Genomic DNA, 20,810 nt, shown 5'->3' on the forward strand with positions numbered 1-20,810 from the left:
GTAAATGAAAATTGGCTGTGTCGCCGAGTCGAGGAGGAGCGCTATTGACTCTCGCATTCACAAAGCCGTATTCGACTTTCAAGAAAAATAATTTCTCCTTTTAAATCATAGTTAAATAGAGTTATAATTTCGACCTTTCTCATTCATCTTCTTACGATTTCTTCTCGAATGAAAGGATCGTTGAACTTTCTCGACTTTTTATAAACTTTAATAATCTTCTCAATCGATGCCTTTGACTCTTGTCTAAACATCGTTTAATGCCATTTGTAATTTTTACGACATTTGCATAAGCTTTTTAAACATTCTGTAGACATTGTAAGAACAAATAAGTCGTAGCGATTTCGTTTTTACTTTCCTTCCCTCATTTGAGAGAGGAAATTTTTCATAACGAATAGAAATTCTCGAGGAGCGAATATTTATCGACGGTAGTAATGAAGTTTACTGTAACTTTCTCGAATCGTTAGAGAAGGAGAGAAAGAGAGAAAGACAGAACATTTTTTAATGATGTGCGTTACACGCCACGTACTCGAAACTAAGAGCTAGAAACGCGAGCTAACTTTCGCATCATACGGCAAACACATTGATCGATGAACCTTAGAAATGAGGCTAGAGATGCAGAAAGTTAAAAGGACGAAGATAAATTAATATGCTTGAATTTCGAAAGTTAGAAACAAACTCATTGGCCGAGGTTGTTCATACTTGTGTCGAATGATTTCCCTTACCTTCGATATTCACCCCTTAATCGTGGTTTCGCAAACTTCTTGATTCGAAAATCAAAGGAACCATGAACGGTCTTGCTCGATTAATTATTAAGACGTCCTTTAATGGCGACAGTGTAATTACGCGAAGATCCGATTTAGAATTCAGCTGGTAAACAGGAGAATATATCATAGCAGGAGGTTGTTATTCCTGAAAAGTTTTAACTTCGAGTTATCAAACTTTTTGTCTTCTAGCCTATGACTTTCTATTTCCCTTTTTCTTTCTCATTCGTAGTAATGTTCAACTTGTGTTCTTCCGTAACGAATGCTTGAAATAATTTCCTCGAAGTTTTCCATATGTTCAATATGCATGTGTCTACAATATGTACGCATACACATATATACGTAGATATTTCAACAAAATATAATGAACAAAATAAAAGAAAGAAGAAAGAGGTTGAATATGTTCTTAGTGAGAAATTATATATTGCAAGTTCGTTTTCAATCCGATTAAAAATTTCACAAATTTTTTTCCGTATTTTTACGAACAATGAGTAATGATCAACAACACACTTACGTATTTACATTCATAAATACACGAACCTTCCTACGATTTAATTTTCCTCGTGATAAATCGTATATCTGAAACGAATGTAGATAATTAGGGCCACTGAAGATGGTCATGAAAAGTTGGAAGTTGTTCAAAGAGAGATGTCCGAAGGTAGAGGCGATCTTCTTGCTCCTTTGACCGTTTACCATTTTCTCCGATGGCCTCGATCAGTAATATGCCGGTCGCGAAGTTCGTCCGTCAAGGAAGTTTTGCCTCCATTAGCGTATAATTAACGAAGTCAAGCTTACGAAGTTGACAACGTCTAGGTCGTTACCTATCTCTCTCTCTCTCTCGCTCTCTATTCTCCGTTATATCCTAGTCCTGGAAGGAATCAATGTAGAGATCGTAGATCTCTTGGAGGAAAGACGAAAAGGAAAAAGAAGGAAGTTTCATCGTATTCGTTAATCTCACAGACCGATGGCTCTTTGTAGCAGCTTTTGAAATGAAATTTCCGTTCCTACGGAATCCGGAGAATCCTTTAGCAGTAGTCAGTTCTTCGCCTGATAATTCGATCAGCAATTACTTATAGAACGGAACGCTCGTACGACATTCTCTCTGTCTCTGTCTTTTTTCTCCTTTGACGTGATCACACGTTTCAAGTGATACGAGGATAATAATTAAGAGCATTCGATAGCACACAAACGACCTAATCATTTCGATTAACATCACGTTCGCAATGTTTTATAAAGTTTGACGAGATCAGTGGCATTCCTTTCGAAAGGAATAGTATCTAGCATAGATAACGAATATGGTATACCATATATACTCGTATTCAGTAGTAAACGTCAATGGTATGTACCAACAAGTCAGACACTTCACAGAGTCTGCGCGTTCAGTCGATCTTTGTTCAGTCGGACGTGAGACGTGCAACGCGACGCACGTATATACGTCCTGAGAAATCCCTGGGCTCTCAGAAGCATAGAAACGTTTAAGCGAGACCGTACCGAGCGAATGGAAGGAACCAACATTTGCATTTCAATGCCACCTCGTCGTCGGACCGACCGATGCTCGGTTTACCGTTTCAGACAGTCGTCGAGCGTCAAACTGCGATGCACCGAGAGACTTCAGAGTTTCTCATTCTCTTCCTTCCTGTCTCTCTCTCTCTCTCTTTCTCTCTCAGATTTCGACCCTTCGGACAAAGCACTGTGTTCGTGCAAAGCCCTGGTTTGCTTGTCTTTCGAAGCACGCGCGAGAATGTCGACTCTTGGATATCCGAATAAGATTGAAATCGTTGCTTGAAATCTCCTTATCTTCTCTACATTCGATTCATAACAATTCTCGTGTCTTGTATCTTTTGGAATAGAACATTGTTGCAACTTAACTTCTACGAATAATCGAATTTCACAGCGCAATAGACGCGATAGAATCGATTTGATCAAGTCGAACGAGCTCCGATGAAATTGTTTAAGGCGCACCGATCGTACGACCAGTTTTATTTTATATATATATATATATAACGTGAGGGAGGAAGAATGGGGGTGGAAATCATTTGGTCAATACTACGTGACGGATTATTGCTTCGACATGAAACGATTTAGTGCGGTCTGGATATTCCGTTAAATGGAAGTGAACAATTTCGTAAACGAAGTTGAATGTTCTGTTCGATCTTATTCGCTCATCTTTTTTTCTTTTCGTTTTCACCGTGATTCGATCAATACTGTTATGAGTATTGCGAATAGAACAAAACCAACTGTATTTTCCATTGATAATTTCTCGATATTCATTATTCATACTTCATTTTTTATCTCTTTATTGTATTCGTTAAGTTTTTCTATAAAGTACATTTACTTTCCACGAATAATATTTTTCGCCAAGGCGAGCACACGATACATGTCAAACATTTATCTCGTCTCCATTGGAAATCTCGTTCAGCCATCTGCGTGCACGGTGAAACCAACAGATACACACACACATACGTATATGAACACACAGAGAGACACACACATACATATTTATTTGCATCTTCGACCTTTGAATCGTTCGACGAATATGTAGACGACGGTGCTTGGTACCGAGGTGCACGGTCGAAAGGGGTTTGAGACGTGGAGGGAAAAAGATAGATAGATGGATGGATGGATGGAAAGAGGGAGAGAGAAAGAGGGAGAGAGAGAGAGAAAGGGAGAGAGAGAGGGATACATCGATTTCTCGACGAGCAATTCGATACTCGTGCAACGGGTCTTCGCATGGGCATCGTCGATGCATGTGCAGAGTGTATACACTTCCACGTACGTTATTAGGCAGTCGTGTGCATACACCTATCGCTTGCACACACCACACATATACACGCGTTTACACGGAACCCGTCTACCATCTATCTATGTACATACGTGACACAACGCACATAAACACAAGGCATTGTACGTACATACATATATTCCGAGTTTAAACTGATATCGACTGCTGGATGGATTTATCTAAAATTAGACTTCACCCTAGCGTAAACCCCCCAACACCCCCTCCTCTTGCTCTTACTATCCTTTCGCGATTAGTCGTATCTTTTGGAACGTCGTCGTTACGGATCACGCGTGGAAACGTTAGGATCGTTGATTTTCACTAAAATTAGAATTACTAACGATGAATATCGCTGTCTAAATCCGAATGGCTTTTCACGGATGACAGATGCCGAGGGCTGATTCTTGCTGATCGATTTTTCGTTTGCCTCCCTCCTACTTTGCGAATTCACGAGCGAGCGAATTAGTTATTGGATATAGAGACGAGGTCGATGCACCGTTTGCGATATGGCTTAGCGTAAAATTAGCTTCTTTAATGGAGGGTACTCTTCAGGTATCTCAGAGCTTTTTGAGTCGAGATTAGCATTTGTATTATATAACGTTATAGATACTGTCTGACGTTACTTAATTAGAGAAGAGATGCTAATAAATGGAATGTCTTTTCCATTCTTGTGGTTTTTAACTTCGTTCGAACGTTCCACGTCTAATTAGGATAATTAGACTCTGTCCATCCACTTCTTCGATCCTTCAGTTCGATTCTTTTGTGAAAATGACTTTCAATAATGAATCGTAACAAAACGTATCAAGTTAAACGATGTATATATATATATATATATATATATATATATATATATCGTAATTGTCTTCCTTTCGCTTCTTTGTTCTTGCTCTTTCGGTTAATAATATCAACATCGTCGTTATTAACTTTTCCAACGTGTAAAATTTTATTTTTAAGTTAATCTTCGGTTTTAACGCTCGACGATCGCACGTAAAGTTAACGGGAGATGCTCGGAAACATTCTATGAATTACACACGCATGTAGAATTAATGTTGGTGATGAATGACGACGAGAACAGTCTTCTCGAGAGAATAATAAAAATTTACACGACATCGTACGCTATACATTCTAATTAAAATGCTCCGCGGGTATTCGTCAGGGTGCAAGAAAAGATAAAAAATTACCTAAGAGCACACGACCCGGTCAACTATTCTCTCTCATCGTAATAAACAAATTCAATTACAATGTAGATCTTCTCTCTCGTGTATCTTTTTTTTCGCGAAAATAAGACGGCATACTTAAAGAAGTTCTCACCGCGTTTAATCATAAAATTATTTACCGTACATATTTGCGCCTCCCTCCGACAATATTTTATCATTCTCGTTTATTTTTATTATCTTCTTTTTTTTTTTTTTTTGAAAACAAATTTACAAGGAAATAAATCCACGCGGAAACAATTGAAATATTCAGTAATTAGGTATGGTTCTGCAGATTTGTGGCCTCTTTCCACTTTAAAGTAACTATCTTTCACGAATGGTTCAGCGATAGTTTGTAGAGTTTAAGACCAATTTTGACTTGCTTCGTGCCCGGGTGAAGAAGATGGCTAATAGTTGAAGAGGGTAGTTCTATCGTTACCATTTGCTAAGAGAAAGAGAGAGAGAGAGGGCAAGAGCAAGAAAGTTGGAAGGGGAAAGAGGAAGTAGAGGAGTGGGAAAGGCAGTTGGTCACGTCGAGCAGTAATAGAGAATAGGAGGGAGGAATGCAAACGAGAAACCCACGATCCTATGTGTTCTTACGGATTAGACGAAAAGTGTCGAGGGTGGATTAATGACGGAGACTTGAAATCTCGAGAAAATCAATTTATTCTTAATGAGACTTGTCTTGAAAGCGGATCGACTATCGGCTTGGTCTTCTCCTCTTGCAATGAGATAAAAAGTAACAAGTTTTTTGCTCGTGTATTAATCGATGATTGGGACGTTCAAGGCGAACGGGGTGGTATCATCTTTAAAGGTTAGCACCCTATCTCATTTTTAATTATAACTTTGCCTTGTAAGTTTCGTAAATGTCATGGCTTGAAAAATTTTCTTTTACAATATAAAACTTGGCCCTTCTCATAATCCAATTACCGAGGTACATGATAGACAATTTTATGGGAAGTGAACATTTGTGCGACCGATTGTTTCGTTGTTAAGGTAAACGAAGCTTTTCTGTTAAATACCTTTCATCGAATCTCGTGTTATAAAATCTATTTAGAGTATTGATTGCTGGAAAAAAAATTGTATTCTCATCGATGTGTAACTTTCGTGATTTTGTTTCTTTTTTTTTTTTTGTAAAAAAGGAAAGGAAACAATTCAATCATCGTATTCGTTGTTCTGCGATAACGAATAACTCTTTGTTAAATAATGTTCCTCTTACTTGCGCTAGATCGAGCACTTTGGAAAGTCCGTGAATCGAAGAGTATAAAAGTTAGTTTCTTTTTCTTTTTCTTTCAGAGGAAAGAAGTAAAAGGAGGGAGATGTAGTAGTCACGGGTTTGTACCTCTCTCTCCTCGAGCAATCGACAAGGAGACGAGTTGAATTCTCGCGAGTTCAACGATATCTTTTGGCGAGAAACGGTGGGTGGAGGAAATCGGTCGGAAAAATCGTCGGAAAAATTGTGTCCTCGCTTCTGGAAAAAGGTTGCTACTCAAATCGACTGACGTTGAGCGTCAGCCTGCAACGTCGGCATAGACAGGAAGAAAATCGAACGTTCCGAGCATTAAAGAATCTTAGCAAAATTCTCAGTACCGGCTATGTAATACTTTTTTCCACTTTTCGTCAACCTCGTAATATTGTCTTGCTGTATATGCGTAGCATCTTCCGTGTATATATAGCGGGGAAAATGTCAAAAATTTAATATTAAAATTATGCGAGAAGCAAGGAGAATATGATTATATCGAGAAAGAAGTTGACGGGATGTGGAATTTAAAAAGGAATATTCGATTGGATTTATTCAAATCCACTTTATTGATCTCTCCCTCTCTCTCTCTTTTTCTCTTCTGCTACATGTAGATATGCAAGTGGTCTGTAGAGAATGATGTTAAGAAATTTAAATTACATAGGTTAGAAGTACGTGTGTGTACACAGGTTCGAAAATATACATAAACGTAGGGATATGGAAAAAGCGGCGTGACTAAGGACATTAGATGCGCTACCAAGTCTGAAGTTTCTACAACAACATAGCTCCTACGTACACTCATGCCAGTTCTTCTTGGCAAGTCCTTTAACGTGCAAACTATCACGTTTATGTTACAAACTTGAATGTTGTACTCGCAAAGTCGTACTCATAATATAAACGTTTATTTCGAAAATCATTTATTACGATTTAATTAACTTCGACAGCGGAACAATGAAAATTCATGTTTCAATTATATTCATGAAGCAGATGGTCAGGTGTATTCAGACCCTTCGAAATGTTAATGAAGACATTATTAATTCTAGCGTAATGAAACAAAAATATTTCAATTTCATCATGTTCATATTATAGCCTAATTTGTGACATTCACATGACACGCATATGAAAAAAATTGTCGATAACTTTTATCATATATTTTTTATCTATCTATTCCCTTGAAAATTCTCTTTTTCATCGTGGCCCGATGCTACCCAGATCGAAGCTTCTCTCCTTTTCGTCTAACGACTCGGCCGTGACAAGTATATCGACCGTGTTACCCACCCCTGAAACCACCTCCTTTTCTATTCGAGATCGTAAGAAACGCCATTAACGCTCGCGGTTACGCCGGAATGCCGATGGAACGGATGCACGATTTCTTTCGAGGCCTCGACCTCGACCTCCAGGCGTGTACGTCGAGAAATCGGGCCCGCCATTTGCCGAAAGCTTTTTATGAAATGCGAACTTGTTCGCTGATTCGCCAAGCCCCTGGTCTTGGATTTTTACGAGCTTTCGTTCGATGAAATCGTTTTATTGCACCGTACGATCATACGGAATATTATATTGACAATTCGTTTTATTAAGCGTTCCCTTTCGATTGTAACAAGGAAAAAATTGAATTCATTTTGTATTCCTTTCGATCGTAATTTCTCGAGAATGAAATTGATAAGCGTATCAATTTGCCAAGAAAACAGCGTGAACTGGAAAAAGTGGAAAGCTTCGAAATCTCGAATATCTGGGAAAAACAGTGGCAGCAGGTGTTCGAGACAAGCTTTCGAGAATAGATCGGCGAAGCGTGCTACCGCTCTTGATAGTTCTTTCGTGAAACGAAGGGCGAAACAAGCGATCGGGTAACTATCACCAAAGGCGATTATATTACTATCTATCTTTAGAGGCAAATATTTCCACAACGAAACATCGCGGAAACTTGAAACGACGAAGCCCCTTTAACGGCTGCAAACTCTCCAAGTTCGTTGGAAGGGCTCGTTTCTCGTAGATCTCATATTCTGAACAAATTTTTGTTGAATATTTGCGAAAGTACTTACGTACGAAAGTACTTCGACTAATCGAAATTTTTCATCCACCGATATATGTAGTAGTATCTCATACAGACACACATCGAACGCACGTCTTACGAAGTTCGTTTCTGATAAATGATATCGAAAATTCGATTTTCATTCGTTCTTCACATTGCTGAGAAGAAACGAACGTGGAAAACGGTCGACCTTTTTCGATCATATCTCGCGGAGAATCGTCGAATTCTCGAGAGAGAAAGAGACAAAGGAATTTCTCGCGAAAGGACTTTCCTCCATTCGTGTCCCTCCTATTCTTTCACTTTTTCCTTTCTCTTTTCTCATTCACATCCTGCGTGTTACATCGCTCTTTCTTTTTCTCTCCTCTTTGTTCCCTGCTGCTTCCATCACCCTCGAGAGTATCATTCTCCCTTCGGTCGCACGATCGCCTCGAACGAAAATTTTCCGAGCTGTAAATTGCAAAAGTTCTCTTACGGGTACCTCCTATATAACGATCCTTAAAACTAACCGGTTTGTTTCTTTCTTTTTCTTTTCCAGACACTGAAGAGGCGTATCGCGCGACTCGTCAACGCTCGATGGTAAGTTTTAATCTTTATTTCGTTAAATTTACAACAAAGTGTACGTAGTCGCAAGCAGGTTTCGATCGGATTTCGATTGGATTTCGATCAATGGACGGATGAATTGCACGATACGCAAGGTAACTCGATACTTACTCGTTCGAATTGTTCGTATACCAACGACGATACTCAACCGGAGGAATATAATTTTAATTAACGTTAAGTATAATCGAACGAAAGAGCGTCACGCTCGACACCGATGTTTTTATTCTGCTTCGCATTGAAGAGGCACTTTACAGTATTGCCATCGCGTTAAATGCTTTTTGCAATCTGTCGAGTCTCTCGTGCGTTACATCCGTAATCCGTTAAATAATACACTCTGCAATTCTTGACGTTGAGTCACGTATCGGTGGAAAATATCCGATGAAGAAAAATTTGCATGAAAAATTCATATCGGTCGGTTCGATCAAGTAGAAGATAGCTTTGTTCATTTTAGCAGCGTTGTTTAAAACATTTCAATTTATTAATTAACCAGCTTACGGCAAATTATCGACTTTTCATAAATTTAATTAATAAAGCGACGTACCATAAAAGTACTCGTTGGAAGATAAAAACTGATGATGAAAAAAAGAGAAGCAACACGGAAAGAGGAACACTTTTCGCCGGACAAATTCATAATACGTATACTCGTGGGCGTTACATTTCTTACAACGTAGTGTAGGGTGGTTGGGTTTGGTCAATGCGTTCAACATTATTTAGGGGTTGCAAAGGATTCATTTCATCACAGCACGAGCCAAAGCTCGGCTTTTGTGGGTCGTGGATACACGGGGTGAAACGGCGCTTGATTAACGGCGAGGCTGCTGTCTGGCAAGAAAGGGGATCAGGTGTCAAAAGCTACCTGAGCTGACGCTGTAGCTTCTCCCATTATTATCAATTTATCTTATGTTTCGCTCACACTCTCTCTTATTCTCTCTCCTTCTCTTTTTCTCTCTATTTCTCTCTCGTTTCTTCTCTAACGATCGAAACCATTTATCGAGAATAGCAACTATTAATCGATCTTTTATATTCATCCGATCATTTTAATTTTCACGTTCGATGATGACATAAATTCGATCGAGAAGATAAAGTTCTTTCACCGTTCACCCTCATAAGCATTTACATTGAAAAGAGCCGTAAAGCTTCGACTGCTAGATACCAACCTGCAAGAGAAACGAAGTCGCAATATTCGCTCTCGAGTCTACGCTCCACGTGCGTCGTCCTCGTACGTCCTCGATCGGTGCTCTCGTCTAAGGGTACAAGTATCGAGGGGAGAAAGGCGTGGATATCGAGGAAACTTCGTTGGGAAAAGGGAGATACTTCGGGGTGAAGACAAAGAGAAAAGAAGTTAGAAAAGAAGAAGAAGAAGAAGAAGAAAAATGAAAAAGTTGTAGAGGAAGAAACGAAAAAAAGACAAAGTGGACTGAGGGGTTACAAAGAAAGATAGCGAGGACACAAGAGAGAAGTAGAAATAAAAGGGGAAAAAGAAAAGAATAGAGAGTGACTTGTAAAATCGTCCGGGGCCCGTGAAAGCGTCGTTACGTTCTTGGATGCCGCCCTTCCGCCCGATCAATATTGCGTTGGTGGGGCCAAGGCAAGGTAGCTCGGTGGTGGAAAACGAGGGATTGGAAGGAGAACGCAGACAAGGGACGCTACGTGAGAGAAAGAGAGAGGGAGAAGGTTAGGGGAAGTAGTAGGGCGACGGAGATAGAAGAGTAGGGGTTGTTTGGTGAGAGTGGGGTTGATAGGAGGCAAGAGTCTGTCATGGCGGCGCGCACCACCGCCAGGCAAGCGGCAGCTCGACATCTTTCCTCGTCGCGTGTTACGCGCTTCTGTATCTCGGCTTTTCTTCGAACTACGACTTGGTTCTTCGTCGAAAAGGACATTTCGCTCGCAGGATATTCACGGATTGGTGTTTTCGATCGAAGCTTTGCGCGAGTGTGAGAAGCGTTCTGTGCTCTTCGATTTTTCGTTTCTCCTTTTTCCTCTCTCTCTCTCTCTCTCTCTCTCTCTCTCACTCTCTCTTTCTCTCTCTCCCTCTCTCTTTCTTTCCCTCCTTCAGCAGTGGCACAACTTGTGATCATTTGTTTTGTGCGATCAAATCGTTTGTGATCTGTATATACCTGAGAGAGACACAGATGATCCAAAAACCATACACGCGTATGTGGTCCCTTTAGAATCTTCTTAATGGGATCGAAAAAAGGAAAGGCAAGTGTCAAAGGGTTGGTTGCTCGAAGTAGATATTTCCAAAAGAGACGAGACATTTTTGAATAAGTCAAAACGGTTGCTGTGTCGTGGGCTCAATCGATCTTGAAGGTTGTGTCTTCCGAAGGTCGCTTCGATACTCCCACGGAATTTCCGCATCGCGCTTTGGATCGAACTCCGCTCGCGTCGTGCGTGACACTTTGCCTCGACAAGAGCCCAGCACTGCTCTCTGTGTGTAAACTTTTTCTCTATTTTCCCGACGACCATGCCAACGTCGTGACGAGCTGGTGGAAGATGTCGCGTAGCAGTGAGTCGTTTGATTAAACAGACTAATCGTCGTAATTGTTTATCAAAGGATACTTCAGGACATTTGCGGATCTGAAGAAGTTGAAGTGACATCGGCGAAGATAGGCGAGGGTGGCCATCGCGGTTGGACCGAGTTGACAGCGGCCGAGTCTCTTCAAAACGGATTAGCAGGAGTAACAATGTCCTAGCGAAGGCAGGACCTCGTCTAGACCGCTCCCCCTCGTCCTGGTCCATCTCTTCCGAAACCTGAACCCTTGCTAATGTTGTTGTCCTAAGCCAACGCGTACCAAGCAAATTTTACCCGTGCTGTCGCATTACATACACACATACACGAATACACACGTATACCTATAAACACATATACCGAACTCGCTTTCGTCCTCTCTCTCTTTACCATCTCTTTTTACTTATCATTCTTTCTCCAGCTTTACTTTTTTTTCTGCAACACTCTGCTGCTTGTTACGAAGAAGGGGAAATAGAGAGAAAGAAAGGAACATAGACGGACAAAACTAAACACGCACAGATATACGTACATATCCAAAGACTCACACGCACATAGACGAGCGCGAGTTTCCCGAATCCGGCCAAGTCCAAAGTCCTTAATCCCGTGGGGCTCCGCCCGCACGCGAAGGAACCACACCCCGAATAGAGAAAGAGAGAAAGAGAGAGAGAGAGAGAGAGAGAGAGAGAGAGAGAAAGACAGACAGATAGAGAGAGAAAGAAAGAAAGAGAGAGAACGAGAAGAAAACTCAAGATCCGGATTTAACGTGCTCCTTGGTAAGCTTAACTTACTATCGTTCGATTCCTCTTTATTTTTTCCTATTCTCATCCTTATGCGTCCGGTTATTGAAAAGGTTAGATAACCTTGCTCGAGGCCAGAGAAAATGACGAAGTAGAGAGTCATGTGGGGTGGAGTGTCGCGCTTTATCCCCTCCTCGTGTGCTCTTTTTTATATTCTATCCTTTCCTCGGTCAGATTGACAGTCCACATGGCCTCCTTCCATGCTGGATGCAGGTTGCAACGCCGTCGCATAGGTTGGGTTCCTCGTTTACGATTGGAAGTGGGTGAAGGACTAGCGTGCACTCTATGTATTCGTTTACGTCCAAAATGTTTAATATATCTAATTCTCTTGGAGAATATTTTATTTTGACGTTTGAGATGATTTCGTGATTACGCGAGTCGAGTTATGCGAATAAAGTGGGAGTGCCTTGGTATCGTGACTTTGCGTAAACGCATGCGTGTGATGTGTTTATTAAGGGGTTAATGGACGTAGAAAGCAGAATGATCAACCTCTGAAGCAACATTAGCTTACATAGTGAGTGCTTCTTATCTCGTTTGCACTTTGACGAATCAATCAATGTCTTTGATAGAACTTGATTTATTGGATCTATTTTTCGATCATTACTGTTTTAAGGATAAAGAAAATATAGGATAGAACATATAAATGCGTGTTTACAGTTAGTCGAGATATATAATAATTTCAAAATGATCGATAGTTGTTTCCCACGTTTTTATTTTCCTTCTTTTCTTCTCTTTTCCATCCCTCCATGTATCGTTATTTACGAGTAGTCGTTGCTTTCGACGCTTCGGTAAAAACAGCTGAGGCGCGTAAGTCTATGACTTATCGATGCGAATGCGAGCACCTGCAACGCAAACGACATAAGCCGATTCCTGAAGTAGTCGTATTCGATACTCTCTAAAATTCACTTCGATCGATAGGGACGTTGATTGCGATATTCAACGGGAACTCGTGACATTCGTTTTTCTTTACATTTATTGTACCTTTACGACCGTTTACGAAAATGATTTTCGATTCTTCGAAAAAGCAAACTCTTTTGCTGAGATTTACTGCTGTGATGTAACACCTGGAAGTAAATTTTTTAACTTTAAACTTGGATTTAGGAAAAAAATAGAAAAAGAAAGAAAGAGAGAAAGAAGGCAACTCTAAACCTCGAGAAAATTCAGGCGGTAAAAATGAGTAGAACTACGGTAAGAAACCAGCGGTTAGACGAACATTAGTCTTCGTTCGACAGCCATTCGGTTGGCCAGCAAAAGCGCGAAATTAGGTTAAGGGGCCTGACGGTGGAAAAGAAGAGAAGTAGACGGAGAAGAGCGCACTGGCTTCCGAGGCGAGTCTAGAGAAAGGGGTGGAACTTTCACGATTCCTTGTAATTGAATCTGACCCTCACCCCGTTATTGTTTCTGCTCGTTTCACCGACTCTACACGGATTTATACCCCGACGCGAATTTCCCCCTGCGATACTCCACCCCATCTGCTTTTTACTCGGCACACGTAATCAGAAATATTAAGAAAAAGAGAAAGGAAAGAGGGAAAAACGTCGTTCATTGTTAAAATAGAACGAGAAGAGTGACGGGAAAATTGTTTTCTTCGAGATTGTTATAAATAGTTGATAACATAGTTTTAGCGCTGAAGTGTACGAGTCTATAATAAATCTTAAAGTTTAGCGTAGAAGATCTTTTCTTAAAATCAGGAAGCAGATGATTGTTTTAGACAAAAGAGAAATGAACGTTTCTGAAGAAATGCAGAGAAATCTTATTAGGTTCATTTGGTATTCGTCTCGAAACAACGGATGAGTGATAAGATGTAGAAAAAAAAGATGCTCGATTAAATCGTAACGAAGGGGAGAAGCTCGAGTTACCGGGAGCATTGTTTGCTGGAGTTTTTTTTTCTTTCTTTTACTATTGTTTTTTATCGTCGACGTGAAAAGATAGCATCTTCGTGACAAGCATTTATTCAAAAGCTTTGTTTCCTTCTTCGTCGTTGCATTCTTAAGAGCTAACCAAACGTTTATAGAGCTTACGAAAAAAGAACCATGAATAAGAGAAACTGATAGAGAAGACAGGAGGGGCTGATGACGGAAGAAAAATGCATTGTTTCATTCGCAGTCAGCTCGTATAATCGTCGAGGTTTTACCACGAGCAACGTTTCAACATTTCCACCGACCAAATTCTCGTTTAATCTCACTTGACCCGGCAAAGCTGTCGAAATTCTCTTCCCTAACGGCGCAACCCTTCCGTCGGTTCGAAATCGGGTACTCCCAACGAAAACTGCTGCAATTGCCGGTGCGAGCTAGCGTGGAGCTATTGCGGAGCTATTGCGGATCGCTTGCCTTGAATTGTCGGCCTCTCATCGAATGCGTCGAGCTCGGATGTCAAGTACATCGAGTACGATCGACGCCGGTGTAAATCATCGACTTTTTTCTCTCTCTCTCTCTCTTTCTTTCCCTTTTTCGTTTTTACGATAAAAATGGTAATACGTCAAGGAAATTTATACGAAACTCCTTATCTCCTTACTAATTTGTATTTCTTTACGATTTCATCAACAGCTAATTTTTATAAGTATACTAAAACAAAAGGTAGTTTAATTTACTTGTTATGGATCTCTGAGCAACGCTTAAATGTTTATTGACTGTAAAAATATGGTATCGTATTAACTCTAAAAGTTGTTCCCCACCTGCTCTAGAATTCGCAGACGTCATAGACCAGAGAACAATAGGATTCCGTATTTTATTCACAGATGTAGCTTTGCCACGGATTTCAAGACCCCTCTCTTTAAACAAACGGCCAAAAACGAACAGGCATATGACAGTACGGCTATTAATGGACGTCGTATTTAATCGCGGTTAGGACGCAGTTGCATCGCCATTTTTACCGGTCAATTTTTATGGGCCATCAAGCGAACGCAGCGCACGTTGCTCGCTGAGAAATATCGCCTCGGACCGTTTCGGCTTCGAAGAAAGAATGATGTCGACGTGGTCGAACGGTATTTCCGAATTCGTTGTGCATTTTTTTTGAAAAGTAGATTAGGCGAACCGTTAAAAGGAATCGATCGATGCGCCTCAAAGCGAGTAGTCGCATTTACAATTTATTTGACCAAGTGAATTTATTTATTACGATTCATTTGTTGGAATTGTACTACTCATACCATTAATTCTGTTTTTATTATTTCTACATCCGAAAGTTTGCTCCAAATAAATACGATATAAATGGTGTACCTTTGCGTGAGAGCATTTCGATTACGTTGCAGTAATTCAAGTCTTTATTTTTCATATCTGCTTTTTTTAACGAAGCAAATAAGACAGTTTTTTTATTTCTTTCGTAAACTGACCAAATAAATGGACAGACGAAGAGACAAGATCTGTCCTTCGGCTTAAGGTTCGCGATCGAAAGGCCAACGCGAGATTATGCCGATTTCGAGAACACGCGATAGCTTTTCGTAGGTCGAAGGTTGAAGGTCTCTCTTTCTCTCTCTGTCTCTTTTTCTTTGCTTCTCGAAATGTCGGTAATATGCAACGGTACCGTCTACTTAAACGGACAAGTAGACGTAAGACGTCGAACTAGCGAGACCTCGAATCTATCTACGCGTGTTTGCGATATGTGTGTGTATGTAACTCGAGAACCAATATTCTCTAAACCGACAGCGATTCCGCTTCTCGTTTCCGCGAGTTTCCGTGACGAATCGTCGTTAAAACCGGATTCTCATGGCTAACTGTCGTCCTGCCAGTTCAATTATTTGTTAGAACATTGTTCACGTGACGCAGCATGAATTCTCCACCGATGTATTTCATAGTTTGTACTTTTATAGCTTCTCCATAAGAAAAGAGAAGAGAAGAGAAGAGAAGAGAAGCAAAGAGAAGAGAAGAAAGGAAAAGAGAAGAGAAGAAAGAAAAAGAGAAGAGAAGAAAGAAAAAATAGAACAATAGCGTTGCCTGTTTCGTAGGAATTTCATTTCAACGACTATTCATTCGTGCAGAGAAAAAGTGAAATATTTATGATATTTCCAGGATCGATTTTTAATTTCCGCTATCAGCGTACTTATTCGCATCGTTTTAAGTCGCTGCGATGTTTTATCGGAAATGAAAGCAAGTAATCGAGATATGGCGATCTCGCGGTAAGAGATCTATGCCAGCTTGTCAGAGGAAAAAATAGTTACGACTAGTGAGTGCGTCGACTATTAGTCAGACGAGCACGGTAATAAAGGGAGTCGTGGTAATCGCTCGTTGTCAGTCCTTTAAAATCCGACTCATCGATATCACTGGGGCGCAAAAAAAAGTCGGTTCTCACAGGTCACGCTAATAAATCAGCAAGATAATGTTCCGTTGGTTGTTTAGTAGGTGAAACACGAATACTCGTAATTTTGAACTCGGACATTGGGAAACGAATTTCGTTGCTTCGCTGCGTTCTCAGAGTTTGCGGTAGAGTTCCGGTTGCTTCCTCCTGTTCGTGACAACTCCGACAACGTGCCTACGAAGTAGCTTAGAGTACCTCGAAACATCCCTCGTAATTAAGGGTGTGTTTCGACTTTCTGGAAAAATCGACGCGAACGAGTTTAACTTTTCCAGGACAATATTATGGTTTAAAATTTCTTGAGCTAATATTGACGATCGCTGATAACTACTTTTTATCGATTTTGTTGATTGTTTCAAGGCGACCTCGTTTTTCGAATTGCAGATTTTCGATAAATTAACGATGGCCGAGTATGTTCGGCCATATTGCCGGACTACTCCGTCCAATGAATCGAGGCAAGTTGGTGACAAATATTGACGATGGTAAATAGATTTGTCATTCTTCGCACGGTCGCGATTGTTGCCGCGCATCGGTTCGAACGTAACCGCGATTAGTTCTCAATGTAAACGCAGGGCAATGGCGGAAAATCGACGCTTATGTTCTCGTCGCGTTCATTGTATTGGTCGGACAATCGTTTACCAGAATCCAAATCTTTTGTTCCTGTCAAATTGGCTGACAAACTTGACAAAAGGTTACCGTGAGAGATTGCGACAAAACGCATTTTTCTTTTTCTTTTTTTAAATTTTCCACTCGCTTACATAGAATCTTTTGTTTAATGAAAGCGAACGGATCGATAGCGACAACTACTGTCCACGCCATAACTTCGACGATAGTAAATTTTCAAAGAGGATTACGAGAGCTCGATATGCGTATATTACATTGACATACAGTAGAAGCCGAATTACGCGTAGGTACTCGACCCCGAATACGTTAGTTGTAATGAGTACTAACGATCTTCGTAAAGCTATTCCAGCGATACGAGTTACAGCTGGGTATAAAACGCGCGATTTTCGTATAAATTCGTTGTGTCGGTGTGTACCTACGTGTATATATGTCGTTCGTAGAATATACACCTATGTATTTATCGTACGTTTTTGCGAGAGGGAAAGAGTGAAAAGAGGGGAAGAGGAAGAGGAAGAGGAGGAGGAAGTGCTGACCGATCGATCGCGGGCATACCATTTACAGGCAGCCAGCATCAGTCAGAAATTTATTCGCGCTAATGCACCAGACGGCTTTGTGGTTTATACAAAATCGATTTTCATAAAATCTACGCTATCGCGTATCGTTATATCGATACGCCGGCATCTATTACGTTTACATTTACCGCTTCTGCACTTGGTAATTGAGCCGCGTACAGTATAATCATTATCGCAAGGCCGACTTTCTGTATTGTCAGTGACCGAATTGCTAGCGAAAGTCGGCGAGACAAAAATTACGCTTGGCCGATAGGTAGTGTTATCAAATATATCGGAAAGAGGAAAATATAGTTTCCATGCAGGTGGAAAGCAACCATGACGCAAGTTCGAAATTAAACGTCCTCGTTCGTTGCAGTGGAAGCTCGAAACGAGATTACATCGTTTGATTAAAATTAATTTTTATGTCTTGTGCAACTCGCCAACGAGCGAGTTGATCTTTAATGAAGAAAGTTTAATCAACTTCTGTGACTGTTTATTAGCGACTCTCGTTGGAATGCATTGTTCAAAAGTGTTTCGTAACTAGCGAATCCAGTGCCGAGAAAGGGATGCTTCAAAAGCTTCTGTCGGAAGTAGATATTATCGGGACTGATTTATTCTTCCTTTTTTCTCTTTTTTCCCCCATTTTTTTCTTTATTTCGCTATTCTGCACGTATAAGCACAAATAAGCGGTGCAGTCACAAAACGGCAGAGTAACGATAACAGTTATTCAACGGCATTGATACTACACCTATATCGCGCTCTCGATACTATTCCTTTTGTTCGTTTTTCACGAAATACCTTTCACGTACTCGCTAACGCTAGTATCGCCATTTATTTTAACTCCGGAACGTTCACAGCGAACGTGTTTCCGATAGAACATTCCATTATGTTATTTCTACGATGTACATTTACTATGTTTGTTTTTGGAAACTCAAAGAAACCCAAGTTCTGCGAGCTTCGTGTTTCAGTGTGAAAAAGATAAATTTTTCCAACAGACTATAATATTAAATCGAACGTTGACGATGGTAATTGAAAAAAGAAATAGTAAAACAAGAAACGTATCTTTAATAAAAATAAAACACCCAATACATCACAGGAAAAATATTAGTCGATCTTTTGCAGAAGTAAAGTAGCTCTCTCCTCCTTTTGCATGCTACTCCTCCACTTTTCGTCTCGCCTATCCAGTACCATATCAATTTCGAATTCCGTTAAAGCCAGGACGCCGCCTAGGGCGGGCGCGAGTCGAACTCGAGTGCACTTTAAAACTCGACTTCGGGGACGACGACCGAGCGGGTTGGAAAAGTGGTGACGAGAACGGGGTGCGACGAAGAGAGATAGAGAGAAAAGACTATAAGCTACCAGGGAGAGGAAAAGAGAGAAAAGCACGTCGGGAATAATATTTCAGGGAAGCGTACTCGTCGCATTTGGATACGAAACGGTCTGTACTCGACTTTACCTCCATTTTCTTACCCCTTACTTCAACCCCCGTCAAGGATATCCCAATGGAGAATATTATTCAGAAGTTACGCGACCCGAACGTAGACTTTACCTCCTCTAAAATCGGAACTGATCCTCGGCCATAGCTGTCTCGCCTAATTCACCCTTAATGACCCTTTAAGCGGAATTTAAATGCACTCGCGTATCCGACGTAACTCAAACAGGAAGCATTATTTCTCTCTCTTGCTCTCTCTCTCTCTCTCCTCTTTCTCTCTCTCTCTCTCTCTCTCTCTTTCTCGAACGTCTGCTCTTGTTTTCGTCCACGATTCTCCGTTTTCGTACGCGAGCAGCCCGCAGTGCTCCACTTTGTCACCCTCTGTCTACATGCAATCTTTGCATCTCTCTCTTTCTCTTTCACATACACATACTAACTCTCTCACTTTCTCTACATCTCAGTATTATGCAAGTGGGCTCGTTCGAGACTCCGTGCTCGGCTAAGTAAGTTTGCGCCGGCTGCTTTAGGCAGCTCGTAGACACCGTTTAAACGTTATATTCCATCCTGATGTGTGCGTTCAAATGTATACGGTCGCTAGTATGTGCACTGTAAGATCTCCATCGAAAATGATGTCAAGTGTTACAAGATCTCTGCTAAAGGAAATGGAATTAAAGGGTAACTTTTGAGAAACCTGTCTCGGAATTAGCTTCTTTTTATTCGCTCGTTAAATTCGAGTCACCTTTATCTTTATGGATTATGATTTCGATCTTTAATATCGATTCAATCCTTGGCACAATATTTCCTAGTCAAAGGCGATACTCTTGGAAAGGATAAAAGCGAAACGTTAGCAGATAAGGTTTTAATGGGAAGCTATTGGATACAAGCGCTATGGTTGTTACCAGAGAAACGAGAACTTATCCCATTTATGGGAACGACGGTTCTCCTAGCGATTTCACGTTAAAAGCTAGTTAGCAAAGTCTGTCCTCTCGAATTTGTATAGGTCTAGCGAAAAGCCACAGGGCTATCTTGCGGTTACGTGTTTCGTAATGTCTTTCGAACGTATATGATCTTCGCAAGCATTAATTTTTAACTGACATTGTTAATAGGATCGTTTACTTTAATAACAATCACCTATTGATGGTCTTTGCTTTACGTTCCTGCGGACACGTTCGCAAAAAGATTCCTCAAATCTTTCTTTCCGAGGTTTTTAAAAATCTAACGTTCTCACGATCAACAAAAGTTCGTAGAACTCGTACAGCGTGTTATTTGATTTTTGCTACGCTTCTGAGGTAGGTGCTGAGCCGAGCTGATCCCGCGGAGAGTCCTAAAATTGGTTTCCATGCTTGAAGAACGCCAGAGAAAAGTACAATTCCTTTCTTTCACCCGGCTCCTTCTATCAGAAAGCCTTCCCCCTCCGTTAGGAAAAGTTTAAGGAGTTTTCTCCCAACTTCCTTTTGGGCTCTAGTTCGTTTTCCGATCACGTTATTTATCTGGGAATGGATCAAGGCGATTTCGAAAATAACAAATTTTGTGATTCTTCGGTACGAAGAAAACTTTGTTACATCGTTTTTTTTTTTCAAGGATCAACGCCTTGCGTGTTTTTCGTTGTTATTTTTCAACTGAAGTGTAATTATATTTATAATATATATTATTGAGATATCTTCGAAATTTCTCCTTGATATTTCTTTCCTGTACAATCAGTACATTTTCTCCCTTTAATATTTAGTTCTCTCCCACACATATATACACGAATTACCAAAGTATGTTCTAGGCAATCGTTATTGTTCGCACCCTGCTAAAGTTCTTCCAGTATTGGTGTGTAGATGTATAAGAACAGAAGTGAGACGAGACAAGCGAGAGACGGCTAACAATAAGTGCACTTTCCTTCGGCACGATCGATTCAATTGCAAGCGTGGGCTGCTGACCGACTCGATAGAAAGACTCGCTTTCTTTTAGCAACCTTCCAAGTGCTCCTCTCCATTCCCTTTTCTTTCAATCTCTCTATCTCCGT

The 20,810-nt window shown here is 40.6% G+C and overlaps 1 protein-coding gene across 21 annotated transcripts in view; it reads left to right on the forward strand.

Annotated features, from left to right (window-relative positions):
* Window positions 1-20,810, forward strand: part of LOC127067562 (protein turtle-like) — a 187,955-nt gene that overhangs the window by 100,922 nt on the left and 66,223 nt on the right. For 20 of the 21 annotated variants that reach the window (XM_051002620.1, XM_051002632.1, XM_051002619.1 and 17 more), the window contains one exon: window positions 8,538-8,578. The gene's annotated coding sequence lies outside the window, so the exon portion shown is untranslated. Of the gene's footprint in view, window positions 1-8,537; window positions 8,579-10,321; window positions 11,882-20,810 lie in introns of those variants that run through there. The other variant, XM_051002623.1, reaches the window with a different exon arrangement.

Source organism: Vespula vulgaris, chromosome 11 (assembly GCF_905475345.1).
Source record: "Vespula vulgaris chromosome 11, iyVesVulg1.1, whole genome shotgun sequence".
NCBI lineage: Eukaryota > Metazoa > Arthropoda > Insecta > Hymenoptera > Vespidae > Vespula > Vespula vulgaris.